Here is a 16,797-nt window from a genome sequence, read left to right on the forward strand (position 1 = left end):
ATCTGTATTAAATTTTGTATTCTACAAACAGATAATACACTATATTTTCCAGCACTCCTGGGATATTTAGCAGGAAGCAGAAGTTATCACTATTCTCCAAACTCTTTCCTAACACATCACTTTTCTATTGTCTCCTTTGTTTTTCAGAAACCAACTCTTTTGAGGACCATGCTATCTGATGATGCCACTTTGTCTCATCACTGACATCTATAGTCCATGGGCATGTGACCTGGACAGTCACACAGGGGCCCACACTCAGAAGCACCCCACACTTGCTTTAATGCTCTGCTCTTGGCATCTTAAAATTCTGTGTCTGAACTTGTGTTTAATAAGTGAAATCCAATGGGACAAATGGAGCATGCATGTGAAGAGAGGAGATACATGCAACATGTGTGCCCACCATTAATTGCTGCCTCAATTGTATGGCATTTATGATGCCCCAGGAGCACAGAATCCTGGCATATTCATGATGAGTGGGAGTTCAATGTGACTTAAAGTGAGTACAGGGTAAGTGGGTTACGTCAATAACTGAGTAAATGAGGGCATTTATAGCTCCAGAAGCCACACTTTTCTGATCAACTACAACAGGTAGCAAGTGCAGAAAGAAGGCATTAAAAAAACAACAACCATCAAGGAACCCTATCAAATCCTTTCTAACTGTGTCAGCCAACCACTTTGAAAATGATGACAAGGAAGGAAAGGGAAAGATTGGGCAACCCATAGTTCCTTACTAAGGTAGAGTGTTAGTAGAAATATGTATACATTGGGAAGTGAAATACAAGCAGGTGAGTTAGTTTTGTTTTGATAAGAATGACATACACATGCATGTACCAGTTACAAAATACAAATTCTGTGATTTCAGTGATTCCATGTATGTGTTAAATATTTTTATGTGCATTTATAACTGACATTGCACGACATAAAGATAAACAGCAAAATTCAGGACAATAATTTTAAATTTTAATTTCCTGTACTCAGAATGACATTCGATAGTAAATTAAACACATCATGACCAGCCAAGAGAAGGAATGTGGAAGAAAGAAGAAAAGCTTTATAGACCCACAGGCTTCCTTTCTACTCTAAGACCTGGGATCTCACCCTGCCATTTCAATGTTCATATGATTGATCCACAGTCCAGAGATAAATGTTTTATTTTTTATTTTATTTTATTTTATTTTTTCAAGTCATCATGGCGGAGTATGGGGAAAAGTTTTCAATTAGCAACAATTGAGCCTCGGATAAACCTCATTGGCTACGATACTGCTACTGGGCAAAGCTGAGAGAGATAAATGTTTTAGAAAAGAGGATGTATTATCTTCAGATACAAAGTCGTATGTACATGGAATACTTAGAAAATGTTTATTTCAATGTTTCTTAAAATAGCATAAGTTAAGAAGCAGAGATGATGTGGTGCATCAAGAATGTACAGTATTGAGTGGAAAGGCAGGGGAAACAGAAGGAATGATTCTTGAGTTCCATAAAGCAACATTAATTTACTGGGAATCTGCTAATGCCAGGTACTAAGCATGTGTATGAATGTTCCACAGGGTAACATGAAAGAGCCAAGTAATGTATACATGGGTGGTTGGTTACATTGTAAGAAAAGAATCCCAAGTTCAGGATCTTTTCTCTCTCTCTCTCTCTCCCTCTCTCCCTCCCTCCCTCTCTCTCTCCCTCTCTCTCTCCCTCCCTCTCCCTCCCTCCCTCCCTCCCTCCCTCCCTCCCTCCCTCCCTCCCTCCCTCCCTCCCTCCCTCTCTCTCCCTCCCTCCCTCCCTCCCTCCCTCCCTCCCTCCCTCTCTCCCTACCTTCCTTCCTTCCTTTTAAAAAAAAAACCCCAACATATTTTATTGATTTTTTACAGAGAGGAAGAGAGAGGGATAGAGAGCTAGAAACACCAATGAGAGAGAAACATCCACCAGCTGCCTCCTGCACACCGCCTTACTGGGGATGTGTACCGTGTACATGCCCTTGACAGGAATCGAACCCGGGACTTTTCAGTCTGCAGGCTGACGCTCTGTCCACTGAACCAAACCGGTTTCGGCTCAGGGTCTTTTCTAATGGGCAGTAAGCCTACCTGAACTTTGGCCTGAAGGGACACACTATCTTTATTATACCAAACAGTAAACAAATTTGCCGGTGCTTTGGAGGGATGCGTTATTTCCATCTTCCAAGACTGTTTGCTATACTGACATTTAAAAACAGATAGTGTGGAATAAAGGCTCAGCGGTGTCTGCCCCCAAGATATAAAGAAATGCCTGAGAACGGTGGAGAATTGCCTCTTAACATGACGTGGTTCTGATCGTGATGACAATTTCCTTCACCCCCCCTTTTCTTCATTGGATCCGTAACGCACAGGTGACTTTTTCCAGTAACAGAAAAGGTCAAACCTCTATTACACTGACATTTTTTACAATGTCTCAGAGATCTGACTGCTAGCTATTTGAAATTCTAAAGGGAAGTTCAACTTGTTTGTACGTGGTTAGTTTAATGATTCGTCACTGGTGGGTTCTTCAAGCTACTTGGATTTGTTTTATCTCAAAGTTCTTAGCTTCCTTACTAACTTGAACTTTATTTTTTGTTAATCATCATCTGAGGATATTTTTCCCATTGATTTTTAGAGAGAGTGAAGGGACAGGGGAGAGAGAGATAGCAGCATCTATGTGAGAGAGGCACATTGATTGGTTGCCTCTCACAACTGCCTCAACCGGCGCTGGGCATCCAGCCTGCATCCAAGGTACATGCCTTGACTGGAATCAAACCCGGGACCCTTCAGTCTTCCAGCCAAAACTCTAAGCACTGAGTAAAACCAGCTAGGTCACTAACATGAAATTTTGTAAAACTGAATCAATCTTATTTACTTGGACCCAAATGCCCAGCTCATAATTAAGAGATATATAAGGAATGTTCAGAAATTATCCTACATTTTTTCTCAAGTTTGAGAGAAATAAAATGCATATAGAAATTTTCAGATGGAAGTTGTATAATAGAGCAGCTGACACCCCAATGAAATATTTTTATGAGACAGTTAAAGAGAGTAATTTTCCACATCTTAAAGGTTTTTCTAAGTCACCAGTCTTGTTACTTTACAATCTGACCCGACTGGAGATTCATATTCTGGCACCTTTAGATGAGGATGAGTGGTAGCGAGAGCCTCAAAGGTAAAACCAGGCAAAGTCAATGCTCTACACGGGGATGTATCCTCAGCTTTTTCTGAGACCAGACCACTCAAATAGGGGCTGCATCCTATGATAGTGGCTTAGGCCTGTACATGAGTGAAACTTACCTTGTTTCTATTACAATGACTGACTTCACCAGTGGTCATTATCAATACCAAAGGCAACTAGCTACAGATTTGACATCATGGAGCTCAACCCATTGATAGGAGAAAAACCCAATTTAGTACAGGGGAGCCATATTGGATGGGACAAACAAGCTCAACCAAATCCTCTCTATTGAAGAAAAAATACAAATGTCAGATCCACAGAGAGATGTTGGCATACCCTTAGTAAGCGACACTGTCAGCGTTCACTTCTCCTTGAGCCCAGGATATGTTGCAACCAGACGAACTGAAGAGTTAAGAACAAAGAGCTCCTGCATGCCTTCACGTTCCTCGTTTTGCATCCATCCTGAAACCTTAAAGTGTAAGATTATTATGCTTTGAAACAATGAGAGGGCCTTTGACTCAAGGTGTGACTAGACCCAGAATCAGAAGGGGGGAATAAATTGAGGAGTCACACATATGTGAGAGCCGAGAGGCTGGGAAACAAGGCCGTCATTCTACTCCAGCCCAGGACACCACAAACACCAAGTTGGTGCAACACCTGCTGGTAAGGAGAGAAGTTAGCTTTGCTGTGTTGTTCTGTTAAAGATGAAGGCAAGGACATGCTCCCAGCTGCTCAGGAAAAACGTCATGTAATGCGGTCCACATATGTGGGAGACTGAACATTTTAAGCACGTTTGAAAATAAAGCTTCTTTGTCCACACTTCTTCTACCCCCAACTTGGGGTTCACCCTTACCCAAAGCTTTAAATGAAACCTTATGCTGACAACTCCCATACTTTGTCTTCAGTCAAATCTCTGATACAAAGAAAAATTCATAGAACCAGCTGTCTACTTGTCATTGCCATTTAAATGATCACCAGCATTCTAGTTTAGCATGTGGGAAATGGAACACGGGGCCCAACCACTGAATCTGGTCTCTGCATATTCCCCTCTCTCAATAAATGGTACTGCCCATTGGCTTAAGCCAGAAACTTGAAGTCATTTAAAAAAATATATATATTTTATTGATTTTTTCCAGAGAGGAAGGGAAAGGGATAGAGAGCTAGAAACATCGATGAGAGATAAACATTGACCAGCTGCCTCCTGCACACCCACTACCAGGGATGTGCCCAAAACCAATGTACATGCCCTTGACCGGAATTGAACCTGGGACCCTTCAGTCCGCAGGTCAATGCTCTATCCACTGAGCCAAACCGGTTTTGGCTTGAAGTCATTCTTTATCTCTCACACCCAATCTACCAGCAATTATTGTCAGTTCAATCTGTAAACATGTCTTGTTTCCATCCATTGTTCTCTTTCTGGCTACCATCATTGCCAAGTCACCTTCATGTTTTGCCTGGTTGACTCTGTGATCTCTTAACTACTAGTTACCTCTTCCTCCTCCTCTTCCTCCTTCTCCTCCTCTTCCTCCTCCTCCTCTTCTTCTTTTTCTTTTTTGTTAATTCTCACCTGAGGATATTTCCCATTGATTTTTAGGGATAGTTGAAAAGAGAGGGAAAGACAGAGAGAAACATTGATGTGAGAGAAACACATCGATTGGTTGCCTCCTGCACGAGTCCTGACCGGGGGCCCCAGACCAGGGAGGAATTTGCAACCAAAGTACGTGCCCTTAACTGGAATTGAAACTGGGACCCTTTGGTCCACAGGCCAATGCTCTGTCCACTGAGCCAAACTGGTTAGGCCACCACTTCTTATTCTGCTCTCTTCTAATCCATGCTCCAGACAGCAGCCAAAGTGTCTTATATATATATATAAGTGTCATATATATATATATATATATATATATATATATATATATATATATATATATGTATATACACACACACACACACACACACACACATTGAACCATGTTACACACCTGCTTAGTACCCTTGAACCTTCCAATAGAATTTAGAATATAAATCCCACCTTCCTCACATGGTCTTCCACATTCTCCATGAATCTGAGCCTCAGTTCCCCCTAACCCCCCACGCCCCTCAGCTTCTTCTATGTTGCCTCTACTTTGTATTTCTGCAGTGGCTTCTCTGTGCCAAAATGTTTGCTATTCTGGTGTCTTTGGACATACCTTTCCCTCTCCTGAAAGTCACTGTGGCCCCACTCCGCCGTGCACAGTTTCCTGTGTGCAATATCTGTGCATTGAGAAACCCCTTGCTCCTGATCACACAATCTGAAATGGACTGCCAGCTTCTCACTCTCAGTGCACATTTCCCCCCTCATAGCATGTAATACAATTTTTTAAAATATATTTTATTAATTTTGTACAGAGAGGAAGGGAGAGAGATAGAGAGTTAGAAACATCGATGAGAGAGAGTCATCGATCAGCTGCCTCTTGCACACCCCCTACCGGGGATATGCCCGCAACCAAGGTACATGCCCTTGACCGGAATCGAACCCGGGACCTTTCAGTCCCTAAGCCGACGCTCTGTCCATTGAGCCAAACCGGTTTCAGCAGCATGTAATACAATTGGTATTATATATTTATTTGGGTTTATACCTTTTAACTGTCTGTGTCTTCCCTAAACCGTAGGCTCCATGGAGGTAAGATCATATCTATCACATTAACCACTGTCTCTCTGGGTTTGATATAGAGCTTGACATCATAGGCAGTTAATGAATCCTCATGGAATGAATGAATGAGTGAATGAATGACTGTCTAAAGGGCAAAGGGGACAGGGTCCTACAGGGCTGGGTAAGGAAGAATTAAACAGATGCCCGGTATCAATATTGAGAAAACTTGGAGCTTGACATCGTGGGTGTTTCTCTCTGAGAGTCCCATCTGTCCAAGCTCTTAGAACTGTGTGCTGAGCGTTCTCTAAGTGGGGATAAATATTAACACACTGTCATTACTCTGAGCGTGACCTCAACCTGCACAATGCTAGTTGAAGACATTATCTCTTGATATGATCATCAGACACACAAAATAGAGATTTGGCAGTCTCTACCTTGGCCACACTGAAACCTTTCTCCTTTTCTTCTCCTACTCCATACCCTGGTATTCTTTGCCCTCTCAAGCCGATGTGTTCTGCCTCTGCTACTTATTTACGTTTTGTGCACTCCCTTCTCCATGCCAGAAGGCTGCCATTTCTTTAGGTCACTGCGTTCCAGAGGGGTCTCAGGCATTTTGCCCTTTAACCTGAGTCGTGACTGTGGAACCAACAAGCCCTGTGCTCCTGTCTTCCCCCTGGTCTTGCTGACTGTCTTGGCTGAAGAGTCCCTGCCCCCAACCCTCACTGGCTCTCACCGATCAGTATGTCACCCTCTGAGGCTCTCAGAGGGAGGAAGAGCCATTTCTCATGCTCCTGTTTGAGAAAGCAGGCATTACTTCATATCCAAGTTTCCTGGAGAAACCAAACCCCAGAATAAAAACAGACATTCTCTCTAGTCTCTTTCTACTTCCTTTTTAAATTTCCCTTTTTTTGCTTGTTTACATATACAGTCAACAGAAATTAGGACTATAACTCAGTGGATACCAAAGTTTCTGCTGGGAAAACTGGTGGCATTTGATAATATTTATTATTATTATTTAAAATTTTATTTCATTTAATAATGATGCTCATGCTAGAATATTCAATGGATATAAACAAGTAAACACGAAATGTTAAGTCTCTCTCCAGTGCCCACACTGTCCCCACTTCCCCTCTGTCAGTTTCTGTCTAACCTTCCTGAGATGTCTAGGCACTTACAAACCTGCATATACTAGTGTTTTCACGCTCCTTCGCCTCCCCCGTCTTACATTGCTCTGTGTCTTGCTCTTTTCTCTGAATATGTTCTGCATCAATAATCCAAAAGCTTTACAACTTTTTATAGCTGCACAGTTTTGCATTAGTTGGACATATCACAATTCACATTAATAAAATGATATATGTAATTTCACACATATTTAAATACATTTGTGAATATGTTCTTAGAAATCAAAGGGCATGCTTATTTTTAATATAATAAAGATTTGTCAATTGCACAGTGGAGAAATTTATGAGAGTGCTTGTTTCCATATATTTTTATCAGTATAGTTTCAAAAATCTTTCAATGTTGCCCATCTGTGAGCTGCACAATGCATTGCCATTGTAATTTCAATTTTTCTTATTATAAGGGATCCTGAGTATATTTTTATTCATTTAGAACATTTATATTTTATTTTCTATGAATTATTCATAGTCTTGCCCCCCCCCCCTTTTTAAATGGGACAATAGTCTTTTTCTTAGTGATTTGTAAAAATTATTTATACTTTAAGGAAGTTTACTTATAGTAGTTTTATCTTGAAGAATTAAAAATATTTTAATGTAGCTAAATTCATCTTTCATTGGAGTCATCTGGTTTTTTGTGTGATGCTTAGAAAAGCTTTAGTTGGAAGTTATTACCAAAATTCTCCCATGACTTTTTCATATAATTTGATGCTTTTACATGGAGTTTGGAATTTATTTTGTTATAAGCAGTAAGATAAGAATCCAAAATAATTTTCTCTCCAGATGGCCACCCTGATGTTCCAATACCATTTATTAGTCAATCTGTCTTTTCCTTGCCTATCTGAAAAACTACACTAAGCATATACTAAACCCTATGTGTCTCTGGATCTGTTTCTGGGCTTTTTAATTCTGCACACTGGTCTGTCTGTTTAATAAAGTCTGGCTGCATGTTTTAAACTCTTTAACTTCTATCATTATGTTAAAGGGGTTATATCAAGATTTTAGGCTAGTGTTAGGAATGCTCTTGATATCTGGCAAAATGAACTGGCCCTATGGGGACTGAATCCTTAATCCTGGTCCAAATCAGTCTTCATTCAGCCTTTGCCAATCACAACAATCTAACACTCAGGGGGCAATGGGCCCGGGAAGTCTAGACACCACATCCTGTTCTCAGTTAAGTCTCACAACTACCTCACAGGGTAGTAAGTTCCTCAGGTTATTGTGATCATAAGAAACAGAGACTCACTGGGGCTGGTTCAAATAATAAGGAGTGAATTGTTTATAAATACACACACACACACACACTGAGTGGCCAGATTATTATGATCTCTGAATGCATGATAATCTGGCCACTCAATGTGTGTGTGTATGTGCGCGTGCGCACATATATGTATATATATATTAGAGGCCCGATGCATGAATTTGTGCATGGGTGGGTGGGGTCTGGCCAGCCTGGCCTGGGGGAGAGAACATGGACAGTTGGCCGGCCTGCCTGCTGGTAGAACTCCTGGTTGAGGGGACAATTTGCATATTAGCCTTTTATTATATAGGATATACACTGAGTAGCCAGATCATTATGCAATCAGAGATCATAATAATCTGGCCACTCATTTTATTATTAAAATCCTATATAATAAAGTTGTAATATGCAAACGGTCATTATGATATGAAGCATAATGACTGACTGCATAACAATTGACCACGTAATGACTAGATTGAGAATCTTCAGGAAGGTGGGGTAGCAACTACAAGCAGGTCACAGAGAGTTACAGGAGGGAGCAGGCAGCAAGCTATGAGGGGGAAAAGGCAAAGGGAACTACAGGAGGGTGGGGCAGTAGGCAGAGAGCTACAGGAGGGTGGCAGTGAGCTACTAGTGAGCTACTGGCACACGGTTTTGTGTGCAGAGCTACTAGTAACCTATCTAATAAAAGAGTAATATGCAAATTGATCGTCACTCCAAGACACAAGATGGCCACCCCCAAGTAGTCAAAGATGGCTACCCCCATGTGGACACAAGATGGCTCCCACAAGATGACCTGCAGGGGAGGGCAGTTGTGGACAGTTAGGGGTGACCAGGTCAGAAGAGGAGGGCAGTTGGAGGTGGCCAGGCCAGAAGAGAGGGCAGTTGGGGGGGTGACCTAGGCCTACAGGGGAGTGCAGTTGGGGGCATCCAGGCCTGCTGAATAGAGCAGTTAGGGGGACTGGGCCTATAGGAGAGGGCAGTTGTGGGTGATCGGGCAAGCAGGGAGAGCATTTAGTAGTGACTGGGCTGGCAGAGGAGGGCAGATGAGGGGAGACCAGGTCAGCAGGAGAGGGCAGTTAGGGGTGACTGGGCCAGCAGAGGAGGGCAGTTGGAAGAGACCAGGCCTGCAATGGAGGGCAGTTGGGGGTGACCAGGCCTGTAGGGGAGGACAGTTAGGGGTGACCATACTGGCAAGGGAGTGCAGTTAGGGGCAATCAGGCTGGCCAGGAGCAATTAGGTGTCAATCAAGCTGGCAGGGGAGCGGTTAGGGAGTGATTAGGCTGGCAGGTAGAAGCGGTTTGGGGCAATCAGGCAGAGACAGGAGAGTAGTTGGGAACCAGCAGTCCTGGATTTTGAGAGGGATGTCCTACCGAGATTGGGCCTAATGGGCAGTTGGACATCCTTCAAGGGTTCCAGATTGGAGAGGGTGCAGGCTGGGCTGAGGGACACACCCCTCCCCCATGCATGAATTTCATGCACAAATACACACACACACACACACATTAGAGGCCCATTGCAAGAAGATTCCTGCAATAGGCCTTCCTGCTGTGGTCACCACCCCACCTGTTTCCCTCCCTTCTCCCCTGGCCCATCTGTTTCCCTTCCTCCTCCACTTCCCTGCTTGCTTGTTTCTCTGCAGCTTTGCTCCCTTCTGCAGCACTTGGCTTCTTCCTACACTGTCTTCAGTCTTGGCTCTGGCCTATATATGCAAATTATTCGCCATCTTGGTTAGGTTAATTTGCATACTCACCCTGATTGGCTGGTGGGCATGGGCATAGCAAAGGTATAGTCAATTTGCATGTTTCTCTTTTATTAGACAGGATATATATATATGTGTGTGTGTGTGTGTGTGTGTGTGTGTGTGTGTGTGTGAGAGAGAGAGAGAGAGAGAGAGAGAGGGAGAGAGAGAGAGAGAGAGAGAGGAATCCTAGCTACCTTGTAGGAGAAGCCACAAGGAAGGAACCACATAGGAAGGACTCATACTTTTTTTAAATTGCACATCACTTATGTAATTTAAAAACATAAGCGTACAAAACTCATTTTATAAGGGTGAAAACCTGCATATTTAAGAACTTATATCAACTGTATTATAGTGCTGGCCTATGACAAGGGCTGGAGAGGAAAAAGTTTTAGGAGTCAGGGTTGAATGGTTTAAGAAAATGAAAATGAAAAGAAATAAAGTACAAACAGAGGGAACTTTCATGGGTGAATGACATTGTGCTATGCATTGAAGAATAGCAATTCCTATCTGAGGCCCTTTAAAAAATTAAAGGTCAAAATGTAAGAGGCCATGCAGAACCCACAGTTCACTGGACTCCTTGGGTTAGGACTCTAGTTGTTGGCAGGTTCCATGGGGACTGATTAGCACTTAAAAAGGTAGCAATGGGCTCTTCTCATAGGACGAACAAAAGCACAGGGCAGCTAGGGTTTCATGGACACTTAGTTCCTTACCATTCAAAATAAGGTCCATGGATTAGAGGTATGGCCATAACCTCGGAGCTTGTTAGAAATGCAGAGTCTCAGGTCTCACTTCAGATCTACCTTTAAAAAAAGTATTTTTTCCATTGATTTCAGAGAGGAAGGGAGAGGGAGAGATAGAAACATCGATGAGAAACATCAATGATGAGAGAGTCATCAATTGGCTGCCTCCTGCACACCCCCTATAGGGGATTGAGCCTACAACCCAGGCATGTGCCCTCAGTGGGAATAGAACCTGGGACTCTGCATTCCTCAGGGCAATGCTTTATCCTCTGAGCCAAACTGGCCAGGACACTCCAGACCTACTTAAGTAGAGTCTGTCTTTTAACAAGATTCCTGATTACAATAAATCATTAAAATTTGAGAACCTCTGCTCTCGGACATATGCACTCTGGGAAGTGGAAAGTTGCTTAGGATCCAGGGTAGCTCAACCTACTCAGTCTTCGCATTGTCTCTCCACAGTGGTCATCACAGCTTTGACTACAGAAGGGAAGCAGTTCTGAGTGGTGTGGCAGGGTTTAGGATATAGTTTCGGAGAGAGTGACCAGAATACAAAGAGGGTGAAGGTCATTGGGTTTGGAAAGGTCAAGAAGCTATAAGGCCAGGGTGTTTGATAGCTGTCCATAGGTCACTGAAGTCAACCAGGATTTGGCAGGACTTGCAGAAGAGCGGGAACTATGATCCAGGTGCCCAAGGGCGCAGTGAAAGAGAAGATGTGACCAGATATCAGTAAAATGAGAAAAGAACGGGGGTGATCCAGCTGGAGGTTGTGAGCCTTTTTTTTTTTTTTTTTTTTTAATTTTAATACATTTTTATTGATTTGAGAGAGAGAGAGAGAGAGAGAGAGAGAGAGAGAGAGAGAGAGAGAGAGAGGGAGAAACATCAATGATGAGAATCATTGATAAGTTGCCTTCTGAATGCCCGCTACTGGAGATTGAGCCCGCAACCTAGGCATGTACCTTTGAACCCGGGTCCCTTCAGTCCACAGGTTGAGCCAAACCAGCGAGGGAGCGGTCATGAGTCTTAGAGGACTCATACTCAGGGGCAGAAGCAGCGTTGATCTGGAAATACCAATCTCACCTCCCAACATTCAGGGTGGACTTTGTGGGAGGAGAAACCTCTGGAGGAGAGGTAGGTAAGACCCAGGAATGCAGGCCAGGTTCTGTGGAGAAGCTGAGGATGCAGGGGGAATTCTTGGGCTCAAAATTGGGGCTCCAGAAAGCACACTGTAGATATTGGGATGTGAAGAGAAGTCCAAAACTAGATGGAAGAGAGCAAACTTGGGGCAACACAGGGAGAAGAAGTAGGGAGAAACAAAAGATTGGAGGGAAGCCAGCATGTTGGGATTGTCAGGATATATTACTGCAGTAAATGACCTTAAATCTCAGTGGCTTAAAGCTACAAAGGTTTTTCTTGTTTATACTATTTGTCCACTACAGGCTGACAGAAGCTCTGTGTCTGTGCTTCCATGTGGTCAAAGCCCAACATTTTGTGTACACTTGCTGGAGTTTTCATTGACCAAAGCAAGTCACATCTAAATTTAAAGGGACAGAGTTATGTAATCATACACGAACTTAGAGGGAAAACTAGAAATGTTGAGTGGTGAGGACTAATTATTACTACAGGTCATAACCATAACATATAAGGATGTGAGCCATAGAATGAATTAACCCTAATTTAAGTTTTGGAACAGAACTCTGGGACAGGGTCATGTTGGCATGGAAACCAGCTGCCATTCACAGGAGGAGGGAGGCTGAGTCCTGATGACACCAAAGTCTGTGCCTCTCCTGTGGGCATGTTTTTAAGGTATTTTCAGAGGCCTGGTAACCAGAAATCTACACAGGTACACAATTCCTAGGATGGCATATCAACCCTGCACTTTGCTGTAAAAGTTGGTATTTGTAATGAATGGTTTTGTGTATGGGTCAAAGAGATATTAAATAAATAACTGTATCAGCAAGAAACAAAGAACAGGCATATGTTATTCTTCTGGATGTTTCAGCTGATACTTTAATCTTGACTCCTTGAACTCCCACGTCTCCTGGAAATATGCACCAATGTTGCAAGTGGGAGCAGAAAAGTTCACATTTTCCCTAATGGCTAAAATCCTAACAATAGTAAAATCTCTCTCTCTCTCTCTCTCGTGTGTGTGTGTGTGTGTGTGTGTGTGTGTGTGTGTGTGTGAGAGAGAGAGAGAGAGAGAGAGAGAGAGAGAGAGAGAGAGAGAAAGAGAGAGAGAAGAAAATTTGTTATGCTCTTGGCTGATCAATGAATGAGTGTCCTATGGTCATTTTGAATGCCAGCCTTCTAGTTATGCAAAAATATAAATATTAAATAAAAAATGTTAGTCTTATTGAGTCCTGGAATTATAGATCCATGTAATCTATTGCATCCACATGTGTCAAACACAAGGCCCGCGGGCCAAATCCGTCCCGCCAGGCCTTGCAATGTGGCCCGCACCGCGCTGTCATCACTGCACTCCGCTGCGTTTCCATCGCAATGACAGTTTATGACTGTTCAGTAAACCATTCGGCCCGCGATTTAGGCTGGATTTTAGATTTTGGCCCCTTCTCTGATTGAGTTTGACACCCCTAGATTAGACAATAATTTTTTTATTTTTGGATTAGACCATAATTTTTTTAAAACATTTTTTATTGATTTTTAGAGAGAGAGGAATGGAGAGGGAAAGAGACATAGAAACATCAACGAGAGAAAAATTTACATTGATTGACTGCCTCCTGCATGTCCTCCTTTCTCACAGCCGGTACTCAAACCCAGAACCTGGGCATATGCCCTGACCGGGAATCAAACCAGTGACTTCCTGGTTCAATGCTCAACTACTACTGAGTCACATGGGCTGGGTTAGACCAATTTTTAACTTCCCCATCTGGATGCTAGACCCCCCGCACCTCTAATACAGTAATATAGGGGACATTGTTGGCTGTCATTTCTTCTTCTCCCTAAAAAAAAAAACCAACCTGATATTGTTTAGGATTTACCAAATGACCTCAGATCTAGGTGTGGGTCCTGATTAATCTAAGCCAGGATGTCTCCATCTTGACACTCAACATTTTGGGCTGGAAAATTCTTTGTTTGGAGCTGTCTTATGTATTACGGGATGTGTGTCACATCTCTGCCAGCAGCAACCCCTGATTCCAGTTGAAACTGTCTCTAGAAATTGTCAAACGTCTCCTGAGAGGCAAAATCACCCCAGCTGAGAATCACAGTGTAACCAGCTATGATAATCCCATTCTTCTTTCTAGATAACTGTGCTAGAATGGGCATATGACAATTCGGCCAATAAGATCCAGGGGAAAGGAGGCTGTTGCGGAGTTTTAGAAAATATATTTTCCTGATAAGGGAGAGACTGAGGAGGCAACAATGTCTTTTCCTTTCTCTGGATCTTGTACTTTATGGATGAAATCTGGACATGTTGCAGCCATTTCACTGTCAGCATGAAGATGAAGCTGACTCAGGAGCAAGGCAGGGCCAGGAGATGCTCAGGAAAGAAGGGCTAGAGCCCTGACTCACCAGCCTGCAGCGTGGCCCACCCGCAGGAAACTTTTCATTTGAAACAACAAATACCTTTATTGCTGGAGCTGGATTGTTCCGCTCCTGGCACCTGAAACCATCTGAACTGAAGTCATCAGGAGAGAGTAGCACAGAGAGACAGGGCCTTCAGTCATTTCTGCTGGGACAAGTGCCTTCTTTAGTATAAGTACAGTAACACATTCCCATCATCGAAGTATTGAAGAGACAGGCGGTTAGAAAGTTTAGTTGGATTTTTGCCAAGTTCATAAAAACAGCTGCTGCTGTTGGAGAGGGGAGGGAGGAGGCCACTACAAAGATAAGGACCAGATGCTGCTGAGTCAGGAACAGGAAAAAAAAAAAAAAATCAGACAAATGCAAGGGGATTAAGCTGGTGCTTAGCCCGAGGAAGTCAGATTTAGATGCTAAGACTGACACAGGTTAAGCCCCGAGACTGAAGCCAAAACACCCAGAGTCACACTACGGCTGCTGTTTTTACCACTGGATGCACATTAGAGTCATCAGGAAGCTTTAACAAGAACTGACTCTTAAGTCCACCCCAGACACACTGATGTAATTGGACTGGAGTGTGCCCTGGGCATCATCGTTTTTTAACTTAAATTTTTGGTGGATTCAGGTGTCTAATCCTATGTCCTTTCCAATTTATTGTGTTGTCTTTACATGAGTAGGCACTTTTCTTAATTTTATTTCATTTTTGTGTGTGACTAACTGATACTTGCACCTGTAAAAAAAGACTATAGGACCAAGTTTCTCCCCCATGCCTGACTCCCAGTCACCCAGTCCTCTGCTTAGAGTAGGGGTGTCGAACTCAATCAGAGAAGGGGCCAAAATCTAAAATCCAGCCTAAATCGCGGGCCGAATGGTTTACTGAACAGTCATAAACTGTCATTGTGATGGAAACGCAGCGGAGTGCAGTGATGACAGCGCGGTGCGGGCCACATTGCAAGGCCTGGCGGGACGGATTTGGCCCGCGGGCCTTGTGTTTGACACATGTGGCTTAGAGGAAAGTTTATGACTACACACAGGTATATGCTTGTTTTATCTTTAGTTTCTTTTTTATACACTTTAAATTTTCTGATGCAGCATAGTCAGTGACTACTGGGTGTGGCAACCAGATGTAAGATGTCAATTTGGAAGCAAATACCATAAAGAGGTGCTGTCTTGGCTGGTATGGCTCAGTTGGTTGGGTATCGACCTATGATGACTGTATATGTATACTCTTCAATATCTTGTGCTTTTGACTTAACTGTATCTGGGAGATCATTCCATACTAATATTTACAGAGCTTTAAAAAAATATGCAGTTAAGTTATTCCATTGTATGGATGTGCTTTCTCCTACTTAACCCATCCTCAAATGATAGGATTTAGGTTGTTTTCAGCCTTGCTATGGCAAACAACGCCCTAGTGAATAACCTGGCACAGCATATGTCAGTATACTAATAAGAAAAATGAGATCTCAGGGTCAACAGGCAGGTGTACTTGTAATTGATGGAGAGTGTCTAATTGATCTCATGGAGGCCGTGTTCTCCCATCAACAACATGTTGGGAGAGAGAATCTCTCTTCCTCCAGGAAAGTAAGGTGTATTATTATTATTTGACTAGAGGCCTGGTGTATGAATTCGTGCACGGATTGGGTCCTTAGGACTGGTGGGTGATCAGGGCCAATCAGGGCCATCTTGCCCAGTCCAAATTGGAGCCTGCTGGCTGGGGCTTGCCAGTTGAGGGAAGGGACCAGCCTGAGGGAGGGATGGGGGAGGTGTACTGGCTGTGGGAGTGCACTGATGACCAGGGGGCAGCTCCTGTGTTGTGTCTTCCCCCTGGTGGTCAGTGTGCATCATAGTGACTGGTCAACTGGTTATTCCAGTCATTTGGTATAATGGCTACTTAGGCTTTTACATATATAGATTTTTGCCAAGCTGCTGAGTAATACACGGTATAGTTAAAATCTTCATTTTTACTATTCTGAGTGATGTTAATCATCTTTTCATACATCAAACAACTATTTGTTCTTTTTCTGTGAACTTTCTGTATCCTTTACCAAAGAGTTCTTGATTTCTCTTATTAATTTGAAGAAGCTCTTTATCTAGTAGAAAAATGAGCCTTTTGTATCTGGTATATGTTTTTGTCTAGGTTGTCTTTTGACTCTGATTAATAGAAACTTTTTTATGGGTCATTTATGACATTTGTGATTTTAGTCTTTCTTAGCAAATGAACAGTTTTTTTCCTTGGTTTACAAACTTTTGGGTGACAGTATTCTTTACTTTTTTTGTATGAATGTTAGAATCAGCCTTTTTTAATGCATTATTTTTAGTTGAATTGCATTTACAACTAAGAGGAAATGAAATCCAGTGAAGCAATGTTAAGCCTCTTTACTTGTCATCTGAGTTCCTTGTACCTTTAAATTCCTAGACATTTTGTCTTTTTGTTCACTATTACAATAGAAGAAATCAAATTTCTTGATTGTTTATATGGAATCAGGATTTGTAAAAGCTCTCCAGCTGATTCTAGAACAGCCAAGGGTGAGAACCACTAATTTTGGAGCCTTTTCTGTCCCATC

The 16,797-nt window shown here is 42.6% G+C and overlaps 1 pseudogene; it reads right to left on the reverse strand.

Moving 5' to 3' along the window:
- Nucleotides 1-1,114: 1,114 nt before the first annotated feature.
- On the reverse strand, nt 1,115-1,278 carry LOC118717889 (annotated as a pseudogene).
- Between the last annotated feature and the right edge of the window lie 15,519 nt (nt 1,279-16,797).

This window comes from Pipistrellus kuhlii, unplaced genomic scaffold (assembly GCF_014108245.1).
Source record: "Pipistrellus kuhlii isolate mPipKuh1 unplaced genomic scaffold, mPipKuh1.p scaffold_m20_p_13, whole genome shotgun sequence".
NCBI classification, from domain to species: domain Eukaryota; kingdom Metazoa; phylum Chordata; class Mammalia; order Chiroptera; family Vespertilionidae; genus Pipistrellus; species Pipistrellus kuhlii.